The following is a 6242-nucleotide window of genomic DNA, read 5'->3' as shown; positions in this document are numbered from 1 at the left end:
TGTGGGTATGGGGAGAGGGGGAGGGGGGGGGGGCTGTGGGGGGGGGGGATGGAGGGGGGGGGGGGTTGTGGAGGGGAGGGGGCTGTAGTGGGGAGGGGGTTGGGGAGGGGAGGGGGGCTGTAGAGGGGAGGGGGGGGGGGGGCTATGGGGGGAGGGGGGGGGTGTAGTGGGGAGGGGGGCTGTGGAGGGGAGGGGGCTGGGGAGGGGAGGGGGTTGGGGAGGGGAGGGGGTTGTAGAGGGGAGGGGGCTGCGGTGGGGAGGGGGCTGTAGAGGGGAGGGGGCTGTAGAGGGGGAGGGGGTTGGGGAGGGGAGGGGGCTGTAGTGGGGAGGGGGCTGTGGAGGGGAGGGGGGGCTGCGGTGGGGAGGGGGCTGTAGAGGGGAGGGGGTTGGGGAGGGGAGGGGGCTGTGGAGAGGGGAGGGGGCTGTGGAGGGGAGGGGGTGGAGGGGAGGGGAGGGGGAGGGGAATGGCTGAGGAGAGGGGTGGGGAGTGGAGGAAAGGTCAAGAGAGGACAGGTGGGATGGGGAGTGGGATGGAGTGAGGGGAGGGGCAGGGGAGGAGAGAACAGGAGGGGAGGGGGCTGTGACTTGTCAGTGTATCAGATGGTGTGGGTCACTTCCTGTCCCAATAGACCAGGGATCCCTGTGTTGGTTTAATCATATGGATCAGGGCTGGGATGTTCCATGAGGAATACTCTACCTGTTTAGTCAGGATTAGGGAATTCCACCATTACATTACTACATCACCCTGTAGCGAGACGAGATGTGTGGAGGTTGTGGGAGTCGAGGGGCTCGGACCCTAAGGGGGAGAGCAGTGCTGAACTACTATCTACCTCGTTGGTGACCCTTGGACTATCATTGATCGGACTTTGCTGACTTTACCTTGCACTAAACATTATTCCCGTGAATGACTCGGTTGTAATCATGTTCTAATCTGCTTACCCACTATTTAAACAGAGTGGGTTCCTCAACTTTCAGTCACTCTGAGATTGTTCCTGAACTTGGTCTCCATTCTGAAGCAAATAGAGGCCCAGTTCAGTTTATGCGGCGGCACCTCTTTATCTTTGCTGACTGGATAGCACGCAACAAAATATTTGCACCCTATCTCGGTACACGTGACAATAAACTAAACTGAAATGAACTGAAGGATCGGCCATGATCTTGATCAGTTTTGCAAGAAGTATCAAGGCCAGAGAGCTCCAGGCCGATTCTGTTTCCCATGTTGTGTTCGAACATCTAACCAGATCCCCATGGTTCATTTCACCTTGAGTGTTCACCCCAACTGTTCCAGCTGCTGCGGTCAGGCAAACGCCTCCGTTGCCATGCGGTGAGAATGGAGAGGTTGAGAAGGAGTTTCTTCCCAGAGGCAATTTGGACTGTAAACGCCTATCTCACCAGGGACTAACTCTACTGAACGTTTTTTCCTTCCATTATTTAACATGTAAAAGAATATGTGTGTTATGATTGTGTTTATAATTTGTTTGGTTGTTTGTCTTTTGCACAAAAGTCCGCGAGCATTGCCACTTTCATTTCACTGCACATCTCGTATGTGTATGTGACAAATAAACTTGACTTGACTTGAGTAAAAAATAAACTGCTGGGGAACTCGGTGAGTCTGGGATAGTTTAAAGGAGGTGAGCGAGGTAACTTTCTACACAGAGGGTGGTGGTGAGTCACACTCTGCCAGGGATGGTGATGGAGGCAGAGAATATAGAGGTGACAGACACATGCACGTGTAGAGAATGAACAGATCACGGGATGAGATTAGTTTCGCATGGACATTCTAGCCTCAAGGGCCTGTTCTTTGCTTTATTGATGGTCAGTGTATCTGTGGCTCTGTGAGCCAGATTAACCAAAATACACACAATCCTCTGACTGAAGGCATTTGCCTCTTTCTGAAGTGATTACCTCCTCTATGTTTTAAATGGTCAACTTATCCTGAGATGTCCCCTAGTTCTGGCCTGTCCACCAAGGAAACTGTCCTCTTGGCCAGTACTCTGTCAGGACTTTCTAAGAGTGTTACAGTGTCGGTCAGATCATGTAGATATATTTGGTTGCTCTGTTCAGTCTCCCGAAAGGAACCGACCCACTCACCCTCCAGCGACGTGTTGCCAACGAGCCTTGCACTTTTACACTTAACCCTCAGCTCCTACATCCCCAAATGTTTGACAGCCAGTCAGGTACTTGTGAAGTTTGTTTGTGGATCATCGCCAGAGATCAGAATCAGTGAGGGTGGGCTGAATAGCCCTTTGTCAAATGTACAGTGATGTCCTGCTATAACATAAATGTGTTTGACTGTGAATGGGATCTGTGACCACCAACATCTGACTGGGGCTCGGACAAGAGTGACCCACGAGATATGGGCTCGAAGGGCCCAATGGCCTACTCCTGCACCTAATTTCTATGTTTCTATATCGTTCTGTCTGAGGCAACAACGAGAAAACCAACAGATTTTATTTCAAAATGGGGAAAGACATCTCTGAAACTATGTTGTATTAGCTGCACAACAGTTTCCCCAAGAACATGGGTGAAGTTATTGCCAGAGTATACACTGCACTGTCCTCCCTTGAAGCTGGTGGAGGAGGTCATTGATGCCATCTTTAGACTTGTATATCTTGTGGTCAGTTGTCCAATGGCTGTTATGCTGTGAACCTACTGGTCAGTCACAGTGTTTTAGTTGATGAGTGGTGACGTTTTGCTGCTTGTTAGTTACTGTAGACTTCTGGTTTGGGTTGTATGTTACAGCCTGTATTTGGGGAATCACCTTTTGAAAATGGCTCCATGATACAGTCAGATGTATCAGTTTTGGGTGAATGTAATACAGGGACAACTTGGCACTTTATAATATCTTAATGTAAAATGTGCCCTAACAGATTAGAATGAGTCTAACGTGTCCCATGGCTGAGCACCTGTTGTAAGCTGGAGATTTCATGTTCTATCTGCTTACCCACTATTTAAACAGAGTAGGTTCCTCAACTTTCAGCCACTCTGAGACTGTTCCTGAACTTGGTCTCCATTCTGAAGGAAATAGAATCCCAGTTCAGTTTATGCTGCTCGTGTCCAGCAGTGAAAGGGAAGCACTTTTCCAGAGAGGGGTGAGGTTCTCTGTAAGTGCTGCCAACTAGCACATCACACAAAGTGAGTGGTGGAAAGACTGACTATTGCCTGCAAATGTCCAGTTGACTGGCATGGAGCAGCATTTCAGGCCAGGTCTAGAATGGGCTTCCAGGCTAACAGTGGGGCCTCTGAAAGGAAAAGGTGAAATGATCTGTATATGTCCACCTGTTAAATCTGTGGGCAGCTGGGCCTTGGGTGGCACTGTGGCCATGCTGGAGAGCCATTGCCTCAGTCCCAGACACATGGAATCTATTTTTCATCAAATACCTTCTAAACTATCCTTATAGAATAGGTACCAGAGTAAAGCTCTAACTATGTAGGAAGGAACTGCAGATGCTGGTTTACACTGAAGGTTGACACAAAGTGCTGGAGTAACTCAACGGGTCAGACAGCATCTCTCGAGAAAAGGAAGTGGCGATGTTTCGGATCTGAAGAAGGGCCTCAACCCGAAACATCACCCATTCCTTCTCTCCATAGATGCTGCCTGACCCGCTGAGTTACTCCAGCACTCTGTGAAACGTCACCTATCCATGTTCTCCACAGATGCTGCCTGACCCGCTGAGTTACTCCAGCACTCTGTGAAACGTCACCTATCCATGTTCTCCACAGATGCTGCCTGACTGAGTTACTCCAGCACTCTGAAAAACGTCGCCTATCCATGTTCTCCACAGATGCTGCCTGACCCGCTGAGTTACTCCAGCACTCTGTGAAACGTCACGTTCTCCACAGATGCTGCCTGACCCACTGTGTCACTCCAGCACTCTGTGAAACGTCACCTATCCATGTTCTCCACAGATGCTGCCTGACCCACTCAGTTATGGTGCAGCAGCATCTATGGAGCTAAGGAAATAGGCAACGTTTCGGGCCGAAACCCGGAAGGGTTTCGGCTCGAAACGTTGCCTATTTCCAGAAGGGTTTCGGCCCGAAACGTTGCCTATTTCCAGAAGGGTTTCGGCCCGAAACGTTGCCTATTTCCTTAGCTCCATAGATGCTGCTGCACCCGCTGAGTTACTCCAGCACTCTGTGAAACGTCACCTATCCATGTTCTCCACAGATGCTGCCTGACCCGCTGAGTTACTCCAGCACTCTGTGAAACGTCACCTATCCATGTTCTCCACAGATGCTGCCTGACTGAGTTACTCCAGCACTCTGTGTCCATCAAAACTCTAATCCCCTCCATGGAAACTGCGAAATATATTTTTAGGAAGTCAGTATGAGAATAATCTGAGACATTAATGTGTGTGTGTGTGTGTGTAGCATTCTTGTGAGAAGCAAATGTCTCCAAATCGCTGACCACAACTGTGTCCCCAAGATTTATGTTGCGATCAGCTAACAACATTATTAATAGTTTCATGAGTATCGGTTGTGAAGGTGTACTCTAGTACTCTGGTATTACACGTCCTAGCGAGTATTTCATAATGTGTGAAAGAAATGTTAATCGTGTAAAAACACAACTGTTTAAAGAGAGTTAATTACGGTTCCAGCTGAGTTTGACAATGATGAATATTGTAGATGTGACCCACTCTGCCCAATGATAATTGCAATGCTTTGTCTGCAGGGATGTGATGTTAGGGACCATGGTAGAAGTCAGACATCAAAGTCAAAGAATCCTTGTCACGTCTAAAAGTTTGTGCAGCCACCTGTGGGTTCCAACAGCACTAGCAAGCGTTCCTCAGATAGATGTCTTAAGGGGTTGGACAAGCTAGATGCAGGAAGATTGTTCCCGATGTTGGGGAAGTCCAGGACAAGGGGTCACAGCTTAAGGATAAGGGGAGAAATCCTTTAAAACCAAGATGAGAAGAACTTTTTTCACACAGAGAGTGGTGAATCTCTGGAAACTCTCTGCCACAGAGGGTAGTTGAGGCCAGTTCATTGGCTATATTTAAGAGGGAGTTAGATGTGGCCCTTGTGGCTAAAGGGATCAGGGGGTATGGGAGAGAAGGCAGGTACGGGATAGTGAGTTGGATGATCAGCCATGATCATATTGAATGGCGGTGCAGGCTCGAAGGGCCGAATGGCCTACTCCTGCACCTAATTTTCTATGTTTCTATGTCAGTCCCAATCAGTAATTAGATGAACATAGTGTTGTGCCTTCGTATTGTTCGTGCCTGTACACAAGAGGAACAGTGCGGACAAGTTGGGATGAAGGGGCTGTTTACTGACTAATTTGCTTAACGGAGCTAATCCCACTCCCTGTTCACCTGGCCCTATTTCTCCAAACCCCTTCTCTCTGCGTACCTGCCTAAGTGTCTTTTACAAGTTGTAGTGGTACATCCTCTGGCAACTCAGTCCATGTGCACACTGCCCACTGTGTGTAGAAAGTTGCCCCTCAGTTAAAGTGTTGTCTCCTCACTGTAAACCTCTGCTGTGTAGTGTTGGGCTCCCCAGCCTGGGTATTCACCTTGTCTATCTATGCTCCACATGAGTTTAGATACCCCAATAAGATCACCCTTCAGCCTCCTCACATCAGCACCGTAACTCAAACCCTCCAGATGTGGCATGATGTTAAATCCCAAACAGCTAATCCTGCACCTGTGCTTCTGTCCTGCTCATTGCTGGGGTGATTCTGAATGGAGTGTTATATATTTGAGCGCTGCACTTTTGTTGTCTTTGAAGGCCGGTTGGGGCACGTGTCAGTGTGGAACAAAGAGTTCCTGTGTGTGTGTGTGCTTTAGTTTTGGTCTGAATCGCAGCAAGTTTGTAAAGAGGCTTTTGTAGATGTTGTTGGCCAATGTCATCTCGAGCTCGGGATTCACTGAGGAAATACAAGTCTTTTATCCTGTTTTCATTCCGTAGACTCACTCGAAGCATGAATTAATAATCATTAAAGATTATTTAATACATTACTGATACTTTTACTGGAGGGTTTGGATATTGAGTATCACTTGAAGATAAGCACAGTGCTGGAGTAACGGTGGGACAGGCAGCATCTCTGGAGAAAAGCAATGGGTGACGTTTCACCTATTCCTTCTCTCCAGACGTGCTCTGCATGTCCTACAAAATTACTCCAGCATTTTGTATCTATCTTCGGTTTAAAGCAGCATCTGCAGTTCCTCCCTATACATTGAGTAATACTTGGCTATTTGAGTGTTCTGTGCATCTCTCTGTACAGAGTCCTCTCTGTGGCT

At 48.4% G+C, this 6242-nt stretch overlaps 1 protein-coding gene across 2 annotated transcripts in view; it reads left to right on the top strand.

Annotated features, from left to right (window-relative positions):
* usp28 (ubiquitin specific peptidase 28) overlaps window positions 1–6242 on the top strand; it is a 51069-nt gene that overhangs the window by 1180 nt on the left and 43647 nt on the right. The window lies entirely within an intron of this gene.

The sequence above is a fragment of the Leucoraja erinacea genome, chromosome 32 (assembly GCF_028641065.1).
Source record: "Leucoraja erinacea ecotype New England chromosome 32, Leri_hhj_1, whole genome shotgun sequence".
Classification (NCBI taxonomy): Eukaryota; Metazoa; Chordata; class Chondrichthyes; order Rajiformes; family Rajidae; genus Leucoraja; species Leucoraja erinaceus.
The sequence above is the reverse complement of the archived record's forward strand: the minus strand, read 5'-3'. Positions and strand labels throughout refer to the sequence as shown.